The following is a 23,964-nucleotide window of genomic DNA, read 5'->3' as shown; positions in this document are numbered from 1 at the left end:
ACAAAAAAATTCAATTAGAAAATGTACAAAAGATGTGAATAGCTATTTCACCGAGGAGGATTACAGATGGCAAATATGCACATGAAAAATGTTCAATATCATTATCCATCAAAGAAATGTAAATTAAGCCCACAAGAAGATATCACTACATACCTATCAGAATTGCTAAAAGAGTGACAACACCAAATGCTGGTAAGGACATGGAGAAACTGGATCATCCATACTTTACTGTGGAATGTAAATGGTAGAGCTACTCTGAAAAACAGCTTGGTAGTTTCTTATAAAGTTAAATATGCAAGTACATAACATTTAGTAATTGCATTATTGGATATTTACCCCAAGAGAAATGAAAACATACATTCACACCATCCCGCCCCCGCCAAAAAAAACAACCGTACGGGAATGTTCACAGCAGCATTATTTGTAAGCCAAAACTCAAAATAAATCTAGATGCCCTTCAGCAGGAATGGTTAAACAAACTGTGATACACAGAATACTTCTCCACAATAAAAGGGAACAAACTATTGATACACACAACTTAGATAGGTCTCCAGGGAATAATGCTGACCCAAAAAAGCCAGTCCCAAAAGGTTGCATACTGTATGATTCCATTTATGTAACATTTTTGAAATGACAAAGTTCTTAAAATGAAAAACTGATTAGTTGTTGCCAAGAGTTAGGGATGAGGAAGGTGGGGGCTGAGCAGGAGGGAGGGAAGTGTACTTTTAAGAGGACAAACCAAAGGATCCTTGCGGTGTTGAAAGTTGACTGGTGGTGGGTATGTGAAAACACAGGTGGTAAGCCTGCATAACACTTAATACACACACTAACACATACATTCCCAAATATACACACATGCAAATGACTATAAGTAAAGCTGGGAAAATCTGATGAAAATAGGTGTGCCATGTCAATGTTAATAACCTTTTTGTGACATTAGACCACAGCTTTGCAAAATCTTACCATTGGGGGAACTGGGAAAAGTGTAAAGGGAATCTTCTTTTGTTACTTTTTACACCGCATGTGAAGCTACAATTATCGCAATAAAAGTTTCAATGAAAAAAAAAGGTCACTCTGACTGCCATGTAGAGAAAGGATCAAAGGCAGTGATTCTCACACTTTAATGCCTGGAGGGCTTGTTAACCACAGACTGCTGGGCTCTATCTCCAGAATCCCTTATTCAGCTAGTCCGTGTGGGAACTGAGAATATGCCTTTCTTGCAAGTTCCTGGGTAATGCAGATACTTCTGGCTGGGGAACCATTCTTTGAGATCCACTAAATTAGAGTCATTGTAGCGCTCCCTTTACTTCTATGTATTTAAAAGGGAAAAACAGAGTATCTACTTGTTCCTTAGTGTTTCTATCTCAAAGTCTTTAAAGACTGCCCATGCCTTTGTCTTTTAGGACAGCCTTGAAGTATCTAGTTAGAGCAGTAGTTCTCAGAGTGTGGCCCTCAGGCAGGTAGCATCAGAAACACTAGGGAACTTGCTAAAAATACACATTTTGGAGCTAAACCTTAGACATGGTGAATAAGAAGCCGTCAGGGTGGGATCCCAGCGATCTGTTTTTAACAAGCCCACCAGGTGATTCTGATACATGCTAAAGTTTAAGGACCATTAGATTAGAGGCAGACAGAAGGATGTTAGGAAGCCAGTTAGGACCTTTTTATTTTATTTACAGTATTAACAAGTAGGTGGGTCCTCCCAGGGGCACCTAATTTTGAAACAGGATGTAGCAAAGGAAAAAACTGAGGTGAAGTCTCCACCGGGTAGTGGTTATTGGCTTCTAGTCTCTCACCTGCAGATGCAGATGGCAACACTAACTTACCTCCTTCACAGCCGGTGCTGCTCTAATTAACCAATAAAGATATTATAAAGCACATAAGAAGAAAAAAGCCCAAAGTTAACACTAAGTAGCAATTAGTGGTATTAAGCAATGCCTATTATCTGCTCATAAACATATCAACACCTTGATCTTAAAAAGAAGTAAAATTAGACGGTGTTTGTGAACTGCCAGGCTTTCTTATTTATACAAGTCACAAGATCAATTGCCCCTCGAAAAATTATACTTCAAATTGGCTAATTCTGCCATCCCGGAATTTAATCTTTCAGCTGCCTATTGAAGCCCTACTCTGGTTTTTTTTAACACGCCACTGTGAGGTTTCTGGAAGTTGAGAGCAGTGTCTAATTTCTTGGCCCCCTTCTATTTTTAGCTCTGATTTTAGATGCTGCTGTCAACATTCAGAGAAGCAATAAGTCATTGGGGACCACAGCTCAGGGTGCAGGTATGAATACCAACTCCACGCACATGAGTCATCCCAGCTCTATTTTTGGAAAGGGGCAGAAGATTGCCAGATGATCTTCAGCACTTGCCTTGGCTTCACAGTTATCTAAAAGGATGTTAAATTGGAATAATTCTACTCATTTATTGCTCTGTTTGCAAATTAACCAGTAAAAAGTCAAAAAATATAATACTTTACACACACACACACACACACACACACACACACACAGTGTTAGCGGAAAATTGGCAGCTCCTGCAGTGGCCCACAGCTGTAATCTCAGCACTTTGGGAGGCCGAGGCAGGCAGATCACTTGAGGTGAGAAGTTTGAGACCAGCCTGGCCAACATGGTGAAACCCCTGTCTCTACTAAAATAAGAAAATTACCTGGGTGTGGTGATGCGTACCTGTAATCCCAGCTACTCAGGAGGCTGAGGCAGGAGAATTGCTTGAACTTGGGAGGCGCAGGTTGCAGTGAGCCGAGATAATATCACTGCACTCCAGCCTGGGCAACAGAGCAGGACTCTGTCTCCAAAAAAAAAAAAAACTCTCCTAAGGTCTTCTGAAATTCTCTCCAACTTCTGGCTTCATGAAGAGATAGTGTGGTATAGAGGGAAGAATCGGATTGTTGAACTCAAACACATTTAGTGTAAGGTATATGGATGTGCTTTGGTCAAGGAGTATGCCGAAGCGGATATCCAGGCCTGCTTGACTCAGTGAGTCTGGTGCGCAGGCGCACATCTCCACTGGTTATATAACCTGTTTGTGTAAGTTCATACTTGGCTCTGTGCCACTGTTGTCCGCAAAAGGTATAATTGCCCTGCTAACGCTGTACAGGGGCTCCTGGGGTTCAGCTCAGCTCAACATCGCTTGACATGGCAGGCGCACTGGCACCCAGAGAAAGAGAGCCAAAGCTGTCCATCCGCAAGAGGGAGCCAGGACACAATTTGGCTTGGTAGTCCCCAGAGAAAGAGTTAAGCTGCTGACCCTGAAGGCAAGAGAGCTGGCCACACAGTACTGTGTGGGAGCCACCGGCCGAAGCAGCCAAGACAGGGCAGACACTATAAAGAGCTAGTGTAAGTAAGCTGTTAATGAGAGCTGCTGCTGCTGAATAAAACCTTTCACCTGCCTACGGCCCCTCGGGTTTTCTTTCTGCCCATCCACCCACTCCCCTCAGACTTCAGCATGCGCTAGACCTGGATCCCGGGATCTGAGGTGTAGGTTTGAATATCAGAACTGCCATATAATAGCTGTTCGGTAAAATGCTTAAAATTCTCTAAGCCTCAGTTTTTCTATCTGTAACATGGACTAAAATGTTTGCCCTGTGTGGTTGATTTGAGAAAAACAAAATGACACATATACAGGTTCTGGTATGTGTTTGGCACACAAAAACTCAGTTCCCTTCTCCTCAGATTAAAGAGAATTTCTTGGTTTTGGTATAGTTTTTATCCCCCATAAATTTAACAGTGTATGAAAAAAATTAAGTGATTACATGACAGGTCGTTTGCTTTCCCTTGTTTTCTTTTCTCCGTTGCTTCGGTCAGCATAAAGTTAGTGCTTCTGAGGTTCAGTCAGTTCTAGTCCATTTGCCAATGATCCCGAGGCTCCTTTTATGGTTTGAAAAGCGATATTCATATCTGGAAAGCATCCAAATCATAATGATGCTCTAGTTCATGTTTGTCAGACATAGATACAAAAACAGACTATAAAATATTAAAAGTAACACAATTTTTTATACCCTCAAAAGAACTGAACAAAAAACCAACTGAATGCTTAGACTTGTATGACCAAACATATTACATGATTATAATAAAAAGATGAAATAGGATACAAGTTGCTAATATTCAACTCTATGAATAATAGTAAAATTCTCTGTGAAGTACATTAGCCCTTTGGTAAATATGAAAATAAGTTTTTCTTTAAAATAAATACATATTTTTCAGAGGTAAAAACAGGCAGGCATAGGTGTTAGCTGAAAATCAGTTTTGTTAGACAGCATAATAATTTGGAAAAATTGAATGCAAATGCCTTGGGCAGAGCACGCATTCTTCAGCTAGTCACCATTTCTACCTCCCTTCTTTTACGCCCACTGGCCCACCTGCTTCACATATCACAGGACGTACCGAGCCCCTAAAGGCATTTAAGTTTGTAGATCCCAGTTCCAACCATTTAGATCAAATTACTGTGTTTCTACTCAGGCAGCTGGGTTCCAAGAGCAGGAACCTGAGATGCATATCCTACCTAAGCTTTGGGCAAAGTTTTGCCTGTTTGGCACAAGATAGTGGCAGTTTCCTATAGTTATTAACCTTTGAGTAACTTAATCTTATTGCTGTTGCTCTTCCAGAATGTTCAACAATCTTTTTAATAATCTCTGCTTTAAATCTGATCTGTATCAATATTTGGAATACAAAGAGTGGCTTCTGTTTTCCTACTTGGACCCTGACTGACAACAGAGCCAGACTGAAGGGGTAGGAGTATAGTTGAACACAACTGCAAAGGAAAGCCAACCTCAGTATGTATATTTACCAATATTCATAAACAGAAAAAAGAAATCAAGAGTTACCATGATTTGAGAAAAACCAGCACCATGAAGGAGAAAGACCAAGATGAATAAAGTAAAAACCATGCAGAAAAGGTAACACCTTAGTGAGCAAACAAGAATTTACACTTAAAAAATTAATATCAGAATAAAGATTTTGCAATTGAAAATGTAAATAAGTTACTATGAAAATAGAACAATCACAAAATGGAAAACAGTTTATTGCAATTAAAAATACAATTGCCCAAATTTTAAGAAAAATTAATAAATGGGCTGAATAATGAATTGGACAAATAGACAAAATTAATATATAAAAGTAAATTAAAAGAACTCTATAGAATATCTAGAGCAAAGAGTTCATAAGGAAATAAGAGCAGTGTAGTATGTGTCAGGCTATTCTAAGTGCTTTAGTTATAATAACTAATTTAATTCTGACAACTTTTTGAGCCAAGGACAATTATTATATACACAGAGGGGTTAAGTAACATGCTCAAAGTCACACAGCTAATGGGTAGCAAAGCTGAAATTCAAATCCAGGGAATGTGACCCCAAAGACCTTGCTCTTAATTAGTATTCTACATTGCCTGTTTTAAAAATAGGAGATAAGAGACATGGAGGATATATTCAGCAAGAAGTTTAATAGTCACCTAACTGGAGTTGTAAAAAGAAAAAAAGCAAAAAGGATGAACAGAAGAAAGAAAATATTCAAGAAACAAGAGTAGAAAATGCATCGAGCTGAAAAGACTCGACAGACACCACTAAGTGCCAAAAAAATGACGTTTTTCAAAGTAACACATCTAGACACATAACTGTAAAATTTTAGAATTCCAAAATAAAGGAAACCTTAAACTTCCAGAGAGAAAAACAATGATATACAAAGTATTGTGAATCAGGTGGACATCAGATGTTTTGTTTGCAACAGAATAACGATTTGTCAATTCTGAAGTTTTGGATTTAGAATTTTCTACCCAAACAAGTGTTAATCAAATGGGCAGGCAAAATAAAGACATTTGGACATGCAAGAATTTAGGACATCTAGCATTCATTGCTATTCAAAGAGATAGACCAACAAAATATAGAATGATTCCAAGAAACAGGAAGATTTAAGACGTAAGAAACATCAGCAGTTGAGTGTGACTCAGCTGTGAAAGACAAAATTAAACAGTGAATTTATTGGGCTGGGGCTTGTAAAAGCTTCTCTTTAGAAAGGTAATAATAACAATAATATATTTCCCTGTAGCTCCAAGCTCAGTATTTGTTTCTACTGGAGAAATATTTACATAATCATAGTATTATAAGAAATACACTGTAAATGACTTTTTAAATTATTATTATTTGAGGTCAAAAAATCATGTTCATATAATTTAGAAAGTACCTAATAGATGATAACAGAGAAAATTAAGGAGTGCCACTAGTTATAAAGGGATTTAAGCAAAAACAAAACAAAATAGATTGTAATTATCAAGCTCTGCTTGATCAAACAATTTTTCTGCCCCTTCGGGAGACAACTGCTTTGCTTCTACATTTTTTCCATAATAATGGGAAGATGTTCTTTTCTTGATCATGTCTCAACTATTCTTGAAAAGACAAGCAGCAACACCTTCCAGCAATCCTGAAGAATTACTTGGCAGCAATTCAAGACATAGGCAATGAGTTGGAGCCAACTTAACAACTAAGATATGCTGAATCTGAAAGTTACCTGAAACTTTCCCAGCAAAGCAAGCATTTTGAGAAGTTAAATAACCAACACCTCCTATTTTACATTTTCCAATTCTGGAATTTACTCATAGATTAAATCAAGGTCTAGTAACTATGGATAGTAAAGCCGTATAAAATTATAACCATATAATATTATAATGTTTTCTGTTTGCCTGTTTTTCTCCTGATTCCTCAACTTTGAGTAATTTATTTTACTTACAGTTACCATGGTGTCTTGGTGACATGTATTTTTCAAAAAAGAAAAATATTAAACTCAAAGCAAATGTCTCTAGATGACATAAATTTAAATATCTTTTTAGAGTTTTTACAATAAAATGAAACCAAAGCACACGCAAAAGAAAATATTCATTTGATTGCATATATATTGTCTAAAAAGATAAATTTAAAAATAAATCAGTAATGAATGCTCATTATTCCTTCTATTCATTTCCAAAACCTCTATTGAGAGCTTCCTGTTTATTTGACAATCTGCTAAGCCCTGAGAAATCGGTGGTGAAACAGACATGGTGCTTGCCTTCACAGAGGTTAAACTTGCCAATAGGATGGTATCTCACATAGAATGTAAACTTTAATTTAGAAAAATTATCCTCTTCTGCTTTCTTTCTTAACTGTAAATTTATATTTGTGACTTAATCTCTTACCGAAATTAGCTATAATCTGGTTTGAAATAATGTTCTGTTGAAAGTTATGCAGTCAGAACTGAAGAGAAACTTCCTGTTAAATGTGGCAAACTTATCATGTGGCTATCTTCTCTTGCTCCTGAATACAATTAAAATAAATAACCAAAATGAGGGAAATGGATATGAGTAATCAGCAGACAAGCACTTTCAATAAATTTTCAATTGATAAAACGAAAGAGAGGTATGGTAAGTGACTTAGCAGAGTAGAGTACTGAAGTACCTGCTGAAAGTAGATAGTTCACTGATGAGGAATGAGCCAGTTGGCTCCACTGAAACTCACAAAAAGTCTCAGGACTTGGAGACAGCAAAATGTGGATATGGCAAAAGTTGAAATCAGGGAAGTAAGTTGAAAGTCTGCATCTAAAATGGCTGAGCACTCCCAGATCTCCTTCCCCAACCCAAATAGGCAACAACCTTCTTCTACACCCCTCCCCATCATTTCTCCCTAAATGACCACGGATTAATTCTTTGGTGAAATTGAACTAGAGATGTTCCAGACCTGGAAGCAGTAGGAGCAATGGGGTAAGGTACAGGGTTGAAGACAGAGTGATATATCTTTGAATATTACCTTTTGATATGGTTTGGCTCTGTGTACCCACCCAAATCTCATCTAGAACTGTAATCCCCACATGTCAGGGGAGGGACCTTGTAGGAGGTGACTGAATCATGGAGGCAGACTTCCTCCTTGCTGTTCTCATGATAGTGAGTGAGTTCTCACAAGATCTCATTGTTTGAAAGTGTGTGGCACTTTTCCCCTTCACTCTCTCTCCCCTCCCACCTTGTGAAGAAGATACTTGCCTCCCCTTTGCCTTCTGCCATGATTGTAAGTTCCCTGAGGCCTCCCAATCATGCTTCCTGTTAAGCCTGTGGAACTCTGAGTCAACTAAATCTCTTTTTCTTAATAAATTACCCAGTTTCTGGTAGTTCTTTATGGAAGTGTGAGAACAGACTAATACACTTTTTTTCGGAGACTCAAGGTAAAGGGCAGCTTGCTGCCTATAACCCTAAAATAAAGCTTATTCATAAATTAGCCCTCTCATGCACACAACGCTTCTAATTGGTCTTTCAGTATTTCATTCCAAATGGTGCTGAGACAATTGGATATCCACGTGCAAAAGAATTAAGTTATACCCCTTCTTAAAACCAGACACGAACATAACTCAAAATGGATCATAGACATAAATGTAGAACTATAAAACTCACTGAAAAAAGTATCGAAGTAAATCTTTGTGACTATGGGTTAGGCAAAGACTTCTTAGGTATGACACCTAAAGTGCAAGCTACAAAAGAAGAGAAAGATAAATTGGACTTCATCAAAATTTCAAACTTTCATACTTCAAAGCATACTATCAAGAAATTGAAAAAACTCATAGAGTAAGAGAAAATACTCACAAATCATATATCTAATAAGGGACTTGTATCTGGAATATATTTTAAAAACTTTTATAACACAATAGTAGAATGACAAGTAATCCAATTAAAAATGGACAAAAGACCTTTATAAAAAGACATTTCTCAAAAGAAGATAGCTACAAGGCCAATAAATACATGAAAAGATGCTCAACATCATTAGTCATTAGAAAAGTGCAGTCAGAAATACAATGAGATACCCCTTTATACTCACTAGAATGGCTATACTTTTTTTAAAAAGGGTGGATAACAGCTATTGGCAAAGACGTGGACAAATGGAAACATTCAGATATTGCTGGTAGGAATATAAAATAGTGCAACACTTTGAAAAACTTTTTGGCAATTCTTTGAAAAGTTTCATAAAGAACTATTATATGATTCAACAATTCTACTCCTAACATATACCCAAGAGAAATGAAAATATGTCCACATAAAAAATCGTACATTAATATTTACAGAAGTCTTGTAATAGTCAAATAGAAACAATCCAAATGTTCATAAACTAATAAATGGATAAACAAAATGTGATATGTCCATACAATGGAGCATTATTTAGTAATTAAAAAAAATAAATCATTCATACATGCAGCCGTATGGATAAACCTTGAAAAATATTCTAAGGTTTATTGTGTTGTTTGCACAACTCTGTGAATATGCTACAAATCTTGAAGTGCATGCTTTAAATAGGTGGATTTTTATGGTATGTGAAATGTATCTCAAGGTATCAGAAAAATGTAAATGGGCTCTGCCTAGACTCTGACTAGACTCTGACTAGACTCCCTTCTTGCTGGGAGTCAGCTGGGTCCCTCTTATGTTGAATAGGAATGGTGAGAGAGGGCAGCCTTGTCTAGTGCCAGTTTTCAAAGGGAACGCTTCCACCTTTACTAAGAGTAAACTAGGTACTGATGGAAGGTATCTCAAAATAAGCAATTTATGACAAACCCACAGCCAATATCATACTGAATGGGCAAAAACTGGAAGCATTCCCTTTGAAAACTGGCACTAGACAAGGGTGCCCTCTCTCACCCTTCCTATTCAAGCAATGGGGAAAGGATTCCCTGTTTAATAAATGGGTTTGGGAAAACTGGCTAGCCATATGCAGAAAGCTGAAACTGTTCCCCTTCCTTATATCTTATACGAAAATTAACTTCAGGTGAATTAAATATTTAAACATAAGACCTAACACCATTAAAAACTCTAGAAGAAAACCTAGGCAAAACCATTCAGGACATAGGCATAGGCAAGGAATTCATGACTAAAACACCAAAAGCAATGGCACCAAAAGCCAAAATAGACAAATGGGATCTAATCAAACTTAAGAGCTTCTGCACAGCAAAAGAAACTATCATTACAGTGAACCAGCAACAAACAGAATGAGAAAAAAATTTTGCAAGTTACCCATCTGACAAAGGGCTAATATCCAGAATCTACTAAGAATTAAAACAAACATAAAAGAAAAAAACAAACCACCCCATCAAAAAGTGGGCAAAGGGTATGCATAGACACTTTTCTTTTTTTTATATATTTAATATATAATTGTATTAATTATATATAAATGTGTTAAATTCATTAAGTGAGCTAGGTATAAACAGTCATCTTACAATTTATGGTGAATCAATTTTGAATTAATTGATTGAATTAATGTGCAGGCATATATTCTCACAGTAATAAAACAGAGTGCAAAAAGCCTAGCCCAATTCTTTTTTTTTGTTTTAATTTCATGTTAGTTATTGTTAATTAATTTATTTATTTTACATATATATTTTATTGCATTTTAGGTTCTGGGGTACATGTAAAGAACATGCAGGATTGTTGCATAGGTACATACATGGCAATGTGGTTTACTGCCTCCATCTCCATCATCTATATCTGGCATTTCTCCCCACGTTATCCCTTCCCAACTCCCTACCCCACATTGTCCCTCCTCTAGTTCCCCCGCCAACAGACCTCAGTGTGTGATGCTCCCCTCCCTGTGTCCATGTGTTCTCATTGTTCAACACCCACCTATGAATAAGAACATGTGGTGCTTGATTCTCTGTTCCTGTGTCAATTTGCTGAGAATGATGGTTTCCAGGTTCATCCATGTCCCCACAAAGGACATGAACTCATCATTTTTTATGGCTGCATAGTATTCCATGGTGTATATGTGCCACATTTTCCCTGTCCAGTCTATCGTCCATGGGCATTTGGGTTGGTTCCAAGTCTTTGCTATTGTAAACAGTGCTGCAATGAACATATGTTTGCACGTGTCCTTATAATAGAACGATTTACGATCCTTTGGATATATACCCAGTAGTGGGATTGCTTGGTCAAATGGAATTTCTATTTCTAAGTCCTTGAGGAATCGCCACACTTTCTTCGACAATGTTTGAACTAATTTACACTCCCACTAACAGTGTAAAAGTGAACAGACACTTTTCAAAAGAAGACATATATGAGGCCAACAAACATTAAAAAATGTTAATCATCACTGGTCATTAGAGAAATGTAAATCAAAACCACATTGAGATACCATCTCATGCCAGTTAGAATGGCAATCATTAAAAAATCTGGAGACTACAGATGCTGAAGAGGATGTGGAGAAATAGGAACACTTTCACACTGTTGGTGGGAGTGTAAATTAGTTCAACCATTGTGGAAGACAGTGTGGTGATTCCTCAAGGACCTAGCAATAGAAATTCCATTTGACCCAGCAATCCCATTACTGGGTATATATCCAAAGGATTATAAATCATTCTATTATAAGGACACGTGCACACATATGTTCATTGCAGCACTGTTTACAATAGCAAAGACTTAGAACCAACCCAAATGCCTATCGATGATAGACTGGACAGGGAAAATGTGGCACATATACACCATGGAATACTATGCAGCCATAAAAAATGATGAGTTCGTGTCTTTTGTGGGGACATCCTGGAAATCATCATTCTCAGCAAACTGACAGGAACAGAGAATCAAGCACCGCATGTTCTCACTCATAGGCGGGTGTTGAACAATGAGAACACATGGACACAGGGAGGGGAGCATCACACACTGAGGTCTGTGTAGGGGATCTAGGGGAGGGACAATGTGAGGTAGGAAGTTGGGAAGGCATAACATGGGGAGAAATGCCAGATATAGGTGATGGGGATGGAGGCAGCAAACCACATTGCTATGTATGTACCTATGCAAAATCCTGCATGTTCTGCACATGTACCCCAGAACTTAAGATAACATTTTAAAAAAAGAAAAATATTAATATGTGGAAAACCATGTATCCCTCCACCGAAGAGTCCATTAAAGGACCCTGGTTTGGGTCTTGTGAAAGAAAGAAAGAAAGAAAGAAAGAAAAGAGAAAAATGTAAATGGACAGCCACAGATCACAAAACATATCGGAAAGCCTCCAACATGATAAACAGTAATAAACACAAATAATAAAAATGAATTTAAGGAGAAAAGAGACACTGCAGGAAATAGAAGAAAAGGTCACCTAAAATATTTTATTAGTATTCTTAGAGAGAGAAGAATCTGTAAAGCAAAACCATGGTGTTATCAGGAAATAAAGGAACAAAAAGGGGTCTGAGTCCTTCCTCGTGGGTGCTCAGTGGGTCCTGCACATCCTCTTGGCAAGGTCACTGATCTGTCTGCTCCAGCATAGGTTCACAAAGTACAGTCCACAGGCCAGCAGCATCATCTGGGAACTTAGACAAAAACCAGACCTACTGAATCGGAAACTGGGGATGTGGCCCAGGCAATCTATTACCACAACCTCCAGGTGATTATAATGCAAGGAAGGATTCCTTATCTTGGACCTGAGGCTGCTTTCTTGAAGAAAACTTGACTTTTCATTAAGTGGCAAGAGCAGCAGCCCAGCTAATATGTTGTAATATGCAACTACAGGCTATGAAGTGTTCATGGCAGTAGACTCACGCTAAGGAGCTGAGGGTTTAACAAGTTTCTAGAAGCTGCCATCAACATGTCAAGTCAGTAAAATTGAAAGCTGGTCAGATTTCAAGGTCTCAGGGAAAATATCTACCACTTACTGGGTCTTGAGCTCTAGAGAGCTAGGCCTTGCTAAAAGAATTACTTTACCTACCATCTTTGTTCGGGGCTCAACGGAATTTGTGACAGGCCTGGATGTCCTCCTAGCAGTGGCTAGCTGTCCCATCCGTCTGGATTACTTGAAATACCCAGTGACCATCAGTTGTAGGCATAACTTCTATCTCTCCTGCATCATTATATCCTGGAAGGATCTAGATGATAGTTGTCCATGACCTTTTTGACACTTTTTGCCACTTTTGCTGTGCAGAAAGGAAATTGACAAGCAATCCTCAGCTGGGTCGTTTGACTGGAATTGCTAAGCAACTCCAGATAAGAAGCAAGAGGAAGAGGCAGGAAGAGAAGTATGTATGTAAGACGCATAATCAGATTTTGACTTTTTTCTGTCATGAAGACCTAGAGCTTCTATATCCAAGGTGCAGTTTCTCCACTGATTACCAGCATCACTGTGTTTGTCCCATAAAGAAGGCTGCCTCCTATTATAGGAAAAAATTGGAGCAATACACTGCACCGTGGAAGGAGAGAGTGGAACTAACAGAAAAAGCCATAACTATACAAACCAGAAAATTATTAGAAATGAAGAAAAAAGTAGAACATAGGGAAAAAGAAGTCAAGCCTGAATTTGAGCAACTTAGATTATTTCTCCAAAATGTTCTTGGGCAATTGCAAGATGAAGAGATGGATATTTTAGCACAACTAAATGAAAGCCTAATAAAATTTTCAGATTATGCCTCCTCATTAAAATATCTACTACAGGAGATAGAGAGCATATATATGAAGTCAGGACTGGAATTACTGGCAAATGTTAAGGATATATATCACAGATATAAAAATTAAAATTCCCTGAACCTTTTTCATTCAAATTGAAAGAATATGGTTACTGTCTGCCTCTACAATATTCTGGCCTAAACAAAATTATCAAGCATTTTCAAGTAGATGTAATTCTAGATCCTGAAACAGTGAATCGTAAACTTATAGTCTCAGCAGGTAGAAAAACTGTGTGATACGGACATACAGTGCAAAACTTACCTCCAAACCCAAGAAGATTTTGTCGCCTCCCAGCTGTTGTGGATTCAAAGGGCTATAGTTGTGGCTGGCAGTACTGGGACGTAGACGTGAAAGACAAGCCTGAATGGATCCTTGGTGTCTGTAATGAGTCTCTTCCCAGAAGGAGGAAGCATCCACCAGCTTTTAGTACAGGATGGATTATGAGGGATTTGGCGATTTGGTCGGGATATTTATATAGTATCGGGTCATAAGCAAATTAATCTGCTGCCAAAAGTGACACCTAGTAAGATTGGCATTTTTTTAGATTATGAAATGAATGCAGTCTCCTTTTATAATTTGAATGATAGATCTCTACTGTATACTTTTAATGATGATTTTGCAGGAGCACTTTGGCCTTATTTTTTATACTGGAACAAATTCAAAACCTCTTAAAATTTCTAAGGTAAAAACTTCTGAATGAATAACTATTAAAAGACTTATTTTATTTCACCTAGTGGACATAATTGAGCCAGTGAATCTAGTTTTGATAAAACTGTTTTCTGTAGTTAATAGTTATCCCATTTTCAGTATGTTTTGTTTTCATTTCAAACTTTAAAACTTGCATATAAGACAACTTTATTGCTGCATGGTCTCAGTTGTTTCTTCCTTGTATTTGCTCTTTTCTATCCCTATTTGGTGAGATTTGGCTTTCTGTTCAAGGATCTTTTCGCAGTCTTCGCCCAGTTTTAGACTAGGGATAACTACCTTGCTGGTTGAATGTCTACATGGACAGTTGTGCCATTAGCCTTTCCCACTGCACCCATTTAGTGTGTATGACATATTTCTTCCTGTAAACCTGGACTACTTTGCCAAGCTGCTGACCTTCACAGTGTCCTCGTACAACCTGAAATTCATCACTCTTTTGGATGGGCATGGATCGAACCTTGTACTTCTGTCTCAGCTCTTTGGAAAGAGAGGAAGACATAATCTTCCTGCAATTGTGGGAAGGGCCAGGCGCGGTGGCTCACATCTGTAATCCCAGCACTTTGGGAGGCTGAGGCGGGGGGATCACCTGAGGTCAGGAGTTCAAAACAGCCTGACCAACATGGCGAAACCCCGTCTCTAATAAAAGTACAAAAAGAAAAAAAAAGAAATGCACCTTCTTGCAGTTCTTGCTTCAGTCAGTAGTCACAAAGGGATTGAACTTTCATTTCATATGGCCGTTCCCACTTCAGTGATGGCGCCAAAAGGAAAGGGCTTCTTGTTCTTATTCTTAATTCATTCCCAAACTGTCCCCTGCATTCATTAGCTTTCTAATAAGATAGATAAGAAATAAATATTTTGAGCCCTTTGAGTATGAAAATATTTGGTCTATTCTGATATTTAATCAGAAGTTTTTTATGGTCTGGAATTATAGTTTTAAAACATCTTACATATTTTTAACCTTTTAAATTAGGAAATATATTGTTATATCTACAATGTATTATGAAATATATTCACATAAACAAATGTGCTAGAAGCATGAGATTTAATCTACATTACACAAATTTGGTCATGAACTTGCACCCAAGTTCAGCATTATGATGAATAAATTTACACTCCAGGTACTAATGCAAAAAAAAAAAAAAGAACAAAAAGGAGGCCAAAAAGACAATGAGTTGTAAACCAACAGAGATAGGATAACAAAATTACAGGATCAACTGAGGAATTTCAGCAGTAAGATTTCTAGAAAGAAAAAGCAGAGAAAGTAGAGTCAAGAAAGATAAAACAGAAATAGCAAGAAAAATTCCTATGGTAGGAGGACATGACCTTCTAAATTGAAAATCTCCATGAAACACTGAAAAACAAACTTTTAAGATATTTTAAGACATCTTGAAATTCAAGACCCAAAATAAAATTCTTAGAGATTTTTTTAAACCCAAAGTATGTATAATCAGCATGATGTCAGACTTTCCAGTTGTAGCATTGTAAGATATAAGACAATAAATCAATGTTTACATAATTCTGAGAAGAAAAAAATGTTAGGACAAAATTTCTATACTCAGCCCAAGTATCAATGAAATATGAGAGTGAAAAAATTCATATTTGATTGATAGTTGTGCTGAGCATAGAAATTTCCAGACATACTAAAACTGAGAATAATAACCACTTCTACACCCTTTCTCAGGAAGCTACTGAGAATATGCTTTTAAAAATGAGGAAATAAATCAAAAAAGAAATTTTGTGTTCCAGGAGACTGTAGGCCCAATACAGGAAAACAGCAAATGGAAGGATCACGATGACAGCTCCACTCACAACTAGAAATTAATTCATGTCATTTGGAGCAGAAGAAAAGAAAACTCAAGGCTGGAGATTCAGTGGAGATGTGAGGGAATCAAATCAATAAATATCTATTGTGATAATTTAATAGGTATTTGACAAATCTCAAGTGGCAGTTCAATAGACACATGAGAAACTACCAAAAAATGGAAGGAAACTGAAGAGATATACTAGAAAGAAAACATTTCAAACTGCAATGCTTAATTCAGCAGTGGTCCATGTTGCAGGCCTATTGCAATATGCACATGGACTCATAATTTAATTTTAGAAATATGATATAGCTGAATTGGGAGAATGGGGCAAAGGGAAGTGGTTAAGAAATGTGAGATTTGTAAGACAGTTAAATAGCTTCAATAACAAACATTGGCTAAAGTTGAAAACATCCAGATAGAGAAATTATTATTTTTAAAGCATGATGATGATAAAACTCAGAAGAAACAAAAGAATCTGAAATGGGGAGATGTGGATTAAACAACTGCTGTTTTTTAATACAAGTGTTTTAATACTACTTGGATTTTTTTAAACCACGGCATGTAATAATTTGCATAAACTATTTTTTAATCAATTAGGGGATCATATCACTGAAAAAACACTGTGGTACAGACATAGGCTGTCCAAAAATATACAGAGTATACGAAAGATATATTTCTTTTTTTATGAAGACCACCACCAAACTGAAATAGTCTAAGTTTTAATTGTGAACCACCTTGGAAAAAATCATTAACCACTGGATCTATAATCTATAGATCAGTCGTTCTATCTTTGCAGGAAAGGCATTCCATGAGAAATAAGAATCCTCTTAATACTGAGTCTCTGAGTATTTTCTCTAAGAAAAGGCTTCCCATAAATAACCAGTGTATGTTGGAAAGAAGCCCAGGAAAAAAGAGAGGAAGACTATGTTTAGGTGTTAATCTCAAACCCTAGAGCTACCAGGTAGAAAGGCGAGCAAGACGGAGTGCAGAGTAGTCTGGGCCAGTTCTTTCTGGAGAATCAACTTAGGGTGCTGCCTTGGGCCATGTAGTAAAGACAGCAAGACATCAATACAGAAACAGGCCTCATCTCCTCGGAACCTCACATGGTCACTATCTGAAGATCAATAGAATTTCCTCTTCTAACCAAATGTGTGGGACCACCTGCAACAACAATCGTGTTCCATATTTTCTTTCCATGCCTTCATCATAAATCTCAGCATATAAACAATCAACTCTTCTACAAAATGAGGAATTCTGTAGTACAAACCCAATGCAGCTAAGCAGAGCATAGGGTAGTCAAGAATCTGTCTTTCATGTGATCTAATACATTCATCTGGCTCTGCCAAGAGCTGTCAACCAGCTCTAGGCACTCTTGAACTTGAAGATGCCACATCCATTCTGCCTTGGCCAAGGAGCTGCTCCTAGACTAGGAGCGGAGCTGTTCTTGTTCCTCCCCCTTTGTCCCCTGCATGACACTGTTTGAAGACACCTATCTACCTACCCTGGTCAGGATCATATCTCATCATTCTCGGAGTTCCCTGTGTTCTTAGTCTCATTGATGTATTAACTTCTTTTTGTCAGAAGAATAAGCTTCCTACTTTATGTGGCTTCTGGATTCTCCCATCAGAAGCCCTCTGTTTAACATCTTACTAATACATGTAAAAACTCTTATATCCATACAACTTTGTAGAACGACTCTGGTCTAAGGTAGAAAGACAGGGGCATAATTGTAACATGCATGTAATGATCCGGCTAAGCAGAGCATAGGGTTGTTTGAAATCTAGCATAGAAGATAAGAAAAAAATTTTAAGGATACCTGTTTAGAATCGTGAATTCTCTGACAGGAGTAAATTTCATTCCCATTCACTCATTTCACCAGATATTCACCAAGTGCATTTTATATGCATATTTTGTGTATTGTAAATCAAATAAGGCCTATAACATCAATGAATTTATAAAGTGTGAGGCGAGATTGGACAAGGAAGAAAGATTAAAACAATAGAAAAAGAGTTAACATAAGCAGAATAAGAGAAGTGCTAAGCATGGAGGTTTGCAGAGGAATAAATTATATCTGGCTGGAGAAAGTATGTACAGAGCTTATTAAATAATTTCATGCAGCATATGTAAAGTATCTTCTGTGTGCTGCGCTGGGTACTGTATTAGGGGCTGAGAAAACCAAGAGCGTAAAGACAAAGTTATGCTGCAAGAATGAAAAAGCCCTGGGAGATCAATAAAGAGGAGGCAATTTATTCTCTTCAAAGTGGGAGTAAGGGTGAAAGTGTCAGGAAAAGCTAGATATAGGATATTGGTTTTTGAACTCAGACCTAGAAAACAAGTGGAGTACTGACTGGCAGAAATGCTGAGATAGGGCACTGTAGGCATATGTAACAGCAGAAGCAAATATGCAATAGCAGGGAAAACAAACTGTAATAGAGACTATCCCAAATTATCTAGAGTACTGGGTGTTTGTGGCAAATAAGGGCAAAGCTACGAAGACGGAAGACAGAATGTGAAGAAGCAGTATGAACGGAGCACCCATTTAGCTGTGTTGGAAAATGAGGAGCCAATGCAAGAATTATTTGTTTAATTTAGTGATCAGCACAGTGTTTTGAAATGACAAGCCTGGAATCAGTATATAGAGGATGCTTGAAAGTGAGAATAGAAAGGAGGCTATTTTTTTGTTTCGAGGGTGAAGTAATGAAAGTCTGAACTAGCTGGTGCCATTAGGAATGGAAAGATGGGTGTAGGCATTGAAGAAACAACATCTGCTTACAGTAGTTGAAGCTGGGTAGATTTGGAGAAGTGGAAATCCCTCAATCAGGGTGGTCCTAGAGCCTTAGCAAATCATGCCAGACCTTTTTCTTACAGATGCAAGGACTTAGGCAAGACTTGGGCTTGAAAGACAAGTTGTATTTTATGATGCTAGATGCAGAACTAAATGTTACGTGTGCTTGCAAGCATATGCATGTGCCACACACAAACCATCATAAATTATACTCTTGGAACATAGTTGTTTTGGTATAGGGCACACATAACCTGTTGTCTTTCATCCAAATACTGGCAAAAATCTCTCTAAGGGGTCACTGGGTATCAGAGCAGCCTTTGCTGCCTCCTGAGAGACTGAAGAACTTGGTTATGAACACAGTCTGTGGAAATACGGAGCAGTTCAAAGCCAAGGGCAGTCATTTACAAGTAACAGCATAACTTTACCCTCTCTTCTTGTGATTTCTACATTAATAATATGGGGATAGTAATAATACCAAACACACTGGCTTTTATGAGAATTAAATGAGCTATTATATGTGAACTGCTTAGAATAGAATACCTAGCACATAGCAGGTGCTCAGTAAATTCTGGGGATTATTGCTGTTGTAATGGGTGTCTTGTGGTAGAACAGTCAATGCTGAATACTTAGCAACTGGCATATATTTTTAGGGAGAGGAGCAGAACAAGCTTCAGTAGAGCAAAATAATGTCACTTCCTCTTAAAAATGTCAGTTGGAGATTGGGACTTCTTTGTGTGACTAACAACTCATTTCCTATGATTCTGGTTGATGCAGTAATTCACAATCAAATCTATAGACAAGTATAGAGAGACTTTGTGGAAACATCCATTGATTAAGGTGGCCTTAAGATCTGAAGGATACTTGGCCTTGGAAGTGGCACTATACAGATGTCTAGTCAGCTAGTATCTGCTTTGCATAGTTATCAAACACATCATTAAGCACATTATTTAATTTATTTTAATATGTTGGACAAAATGTAGCAACAACAAGAAATGTGCTTACTGCAAACAGAAGACTGACAGATTTTCCTTCTCATTCATTTTACACTGACTTATTATGACAAGGCCTTCTTGGGGTTTTGTGATTCCAGACCACCATATTCTGAACCACATTCCCAGCTTATATGGCTCCGTTAGAGGTTTTGCCAGCAACGTGTTCCCTGACTCTCTTTCTGACTGTGTCTGCCTCTTTATTTCTGTCTGTCTCTCTATGTCTCTTTCTTACTCCCTCTTCTCACCTCACCACCTCAATTTCCTCATTATTTCCAAACAGTTTGAAAGTTCTAATTCTATAAACACTGCATTTTCTAGCTGCCTGCTTAAGACTTTTCTAATCCGTATTTCCAGGTGAGCGATGAAGGGGTACTGGTGTGCCACAGAGAATTAAACAAAAAGTTGCAGTGAGGAGGAATCCCGCATCCGCTTTTTTTGTTTTTTTTTTCTTTAGAACCCAGCAAATGTTCTCAGTTTGAAGATTTTACTAACTTCTCTGCTTTATCTCCACTCTTACCTGCTCTTCCTGTAAGAAAATAATTATCTTTTCTTTCAAAATAGAAGATATATTTTCTTAAGTATTCTAGCAATATATGTTGTTGTTATGCTGATGTTGGTAATAGTAATATTGTTATTAATATAATATACCTTTTATTGCACACATTTTGATTAAAGATAGGTAACAACTGCCTACCACATTGAGGACAATATAAAGACTCCCAGGAAAAAAGATATTTCCTACAGAAGTTTCACTTAGCTATCTTAACTATTAAGCCTTTCCTGACCACCATTACAAGTATTATGCATACGCTTCGAACATAGTTGTTTTGGTATAGGGCACACATAACACTGTTGTCTTTCATCCAAATACTGGATGTATTAAGCATACTTGTAATGGTTCAGGAGTAAATACATTGAGGATTTCCTTAATTTTGAAGCGTAGCTTTCATATGATAATTATCCCATTTATCAGAACTAGCATAGATTAAAACTTTTTAAAGCTTTATTAGTAAAAGCAATAGTAACATAAAATAGATTTTTTAAGAAATCAAGATTATCAATGTCATAGAAGGTGCAGATTACTAGAGTTTCAGACATGTAAATGTGGTGAATAACATTTTAACAACTGATGTGGTTTCAGTAAAAGAAAATGAGGATAGCAAAATGTAAACAGGAGAGATGGCTGGCCTAGAGATACAAATTGGAAAGGTATTAGCATGAAGACAGGAACTGAAGCCACAAGAATAGATGAAAGAATTCAGTTAAAGTAAATCTAAGAAGAGAGGAGAGTTGAGGATGGAACCCCAGAGAATATTAATATTAAGGGATTTTCAAAGAACTACTGAATGAGGCTGAGATGGAGTAGCAGAGGCAAGAAGCAGCAGAGGACAACTAGCAGAGCGTGGGTCACAAAGGGGACAAGCCTGACATCACTTTTGTGTCTCTTCCAACCTCCAATTATGAAAAATTACAAAAAGAAATAAATCCTTAAAAAAATTAAACTGGCACTGAACTGTAAATTAAAGATAAAAAAGATTTCCAATGATTTAAGTATTGATGGGGAAGGCCTGGGAAGTAGGATGACTGCCAAGATTCCTGCTCAGTGGTGCATTCACCCTGTATAATCACCTCCCTTTGAGTGCGGTGGGACCTGTGAAGAAGATGGATCTTAATTCCACAATACCATTAAATTTTTTTGATAAAATACTTTTGGGGATAATAATGTTTAATTTTTATGGATATACACTAGTTATACTATTTATGGGATACATGTAATATTTTGATACAAGCATACAAAGTGTATGGGTCAAATTGAGGTAATTGGGATATCCATCACCTTAAACACTTATAATTTCTTTGTGTTAGAAACATACCAACTCCATGCTTCTAGTTATTTTGAAATACCCAATAAATTATTAACTACATTGCCCTATTCTGCTACCAAACATGAGATCTTATTCCTTCTGTCTGTATTTTTGTACCCACTAACCAACCCCTCCCCTCCTACACCCAACTACTCTTCCCAGTCTCTAGTAACCATCATTCGACTCTCTACATCCATGAGATCAATCTTTTTAGCTACCACATGTGAGTGAGAACATGCAATATTTGTCTTTCTATGCCTGGCAACAAATAAGTCTATTGCCAACGAATGTTACAACTGATTTATACAAATGGGTAAACAATTTTTATAGAGAAAAAGTCTTGCGATATAGTATATAATTATCCTGACTTATATCAAGAATAACAAGTAAAAAGATTCAGTAAGTCTGGAGTAGGGTGTAGAGAGCTGTACTGCTATAATACTTTATAAGTAAATCTTATGTGCATCCCGTTGTGAACTACTAGGCTAGAAATACTACATTAAAATTTAAAAAGTAAGGTTTCACCCAAGTAAAATTTAATATAATTACAAATACTATTTACTGATAATACTGTGGTTGCCTGATATCATCAGCTCATTAGGCAGGCAAAACACAACTCGGATTCATAAGTATAGGAAAACCTGACGCAATTATGTCTTAGAGTTTTTATCAGTGTTATTCCTAAGGGTTAAAATATATTGTGGACAGTGAAAATATTGACAAATATTAAGAGTTCACCATAAAGCATACAATTTCTGACAAATTCACATTAATAAAATTTTATCTATACAAAGCTAGCAAGGGGACCGCTAAATGTCTCTTTTGATTTGGCAACTTTTCCCATGCAACTCTTTAAACAAATCTAGTTAATTTCCAGCATCTCTTTTTTTATAAAGTAAAAGAAACAATATTCGTAATTTTCCAGGGGCTATCTGAGAAATCCCAAAGATAGTTTTAGGTATAAAAGATAGCTTGAACGTTTTGTGGGCTTTTTTTTTTCCTATATTTAGAATCCCATTTTTAGACAGTTAAAAATTTTTTAAATGCCAGAGGAAACTTGGACAGTTGGTTAAGATAGAATCATAGGTGTCTTAGAAAGAATACTTGGTTGTCTATTCAATCACAGCAACAACAAAATGTATATGAAAAATAAACGTGGATGGTAACAAAACTGAGAACCTTAGCTCTTTCAAAAGTAAGACTGAGGGCAGAGCAAGATGACCAATGGAAGCCTCCACAGATTATCCTCGCGGCAGGAACACTGAATTTGACAACTATCTACACACACAAAAAGGGCACCTTTGTAAGAAGAAAAAATCAGGTGAGCAATCACAGTACCTGGTTTTAAACTCCGTATCACTGAAAGAGGCACTAACTAGGGTAGGAAAGACAGTCTTAATTTGCCTAAATTACCCTTCCCCTAACCCCCTGGGGCAGCCTGACAGCACAGAGAGGGAATCTGTGCACTTGGGGGATGGAGAGTGCAGTGACTGTACAACTTTGCATTGGAAATCAGTGATGCCAACACCAGGCAGGACTCAGCCAATGACCACACAGGAAGCATTTAGACCAGCCATAGCCAGAGGGGACTCATCCATCCCAGGGGTCGGGACTTGAGTTTTGACAATCCTCACCACCATAGGCTAAGGTGCTCTGGGGTTCTAAATAAAGTTGAAAGGGTGTCTAGACCACAAGTCCTAGTGCTGTGCTAGGCTCAGAGCCAGTGTAATCGGAGGGCACGGGCACACAACTTAGTAAGACACCAGCCAGGGAAGCAAAGTTGCACAGTCATTGCTCACACAACCCCAGGCAGCACAGCTTGCACCTCTTAAAGAAACATTTTCTTTATGTTTAAGGAGAGGAGAGGGAAGAGTAAAGAGGACTTTGTTTTGCAAGCTTGATACCAGCTTATCCACAGTAAGAAATGACACCAGTAAGAGTTGTGAGAGCCCCACTAGAGGACCAAGCTCCTAGATGATATTTTTAGACATATCCTGGGCCAGAAGGGAACCCAGAAGAATATTTTTTGAGCCTTAAGGTTTGGGATTTGCTCAAGACTTACCATTCCTTTCTTCTTCCTTATTTCTCACTTTTGCAGTGGGAATGTCTGTCCTGTGCCTGTTCTACTATTGTATTTTGGAAGCATATAACATGTTTGATTTTATTTCACAGGTTCATAGCTGAAGAGAAATCTGCCTCAGGATCAATCATACCCTGAGTCTGTCTCACCCATATCTGATTTAGATGGTATTTAAATGAGACTTTTGACTTTTGAGTTGATGCTGGAATGAGTTAAGACTTTTGAGGCCCTTGGGATGGAATGAATGTATTTTGCATATGAGAAGGTCATGTATTTGGCGAGGGGACACAAGGGGA

At 37.5% G+C, this 23,964-nt stretch overlaps 1 pseudogene; it reads left to right on the top strand.

The window, feature by feature from the left end:
• The first annotated feature begins 1,521 nt into the window (after positions 1-1,521).
• LOC105721840 (tripartite motif-containing protein 60-like) lies at positions 1,522-14,136 on the top strand (annotated as a pseudogene).
• Positions 14,137-23,964: the final 9,828 nt, after the last annotated feature.

This window comes from Aotus nancymaae, unplaced genomic scaffold (assembly GCF_030222135.1).
Source record: "Aotus nancymaae isolate 86718 unplaced genomic scaffold, 86718_ANA_hifiasm-v0.15.2.pri h1tg000092l, whole genome shotgun sequence".
Lineage (NCBI taxonomy): Eukaryota > Metazoa > Chordata > Mammalia > Primates > Aotidae > Aotus > Aotus nancymaae.
Note: the sequence above shows the minus strand (reverse complement) of the source record. Positions and strands in the feature narration are given on the sequence as shown.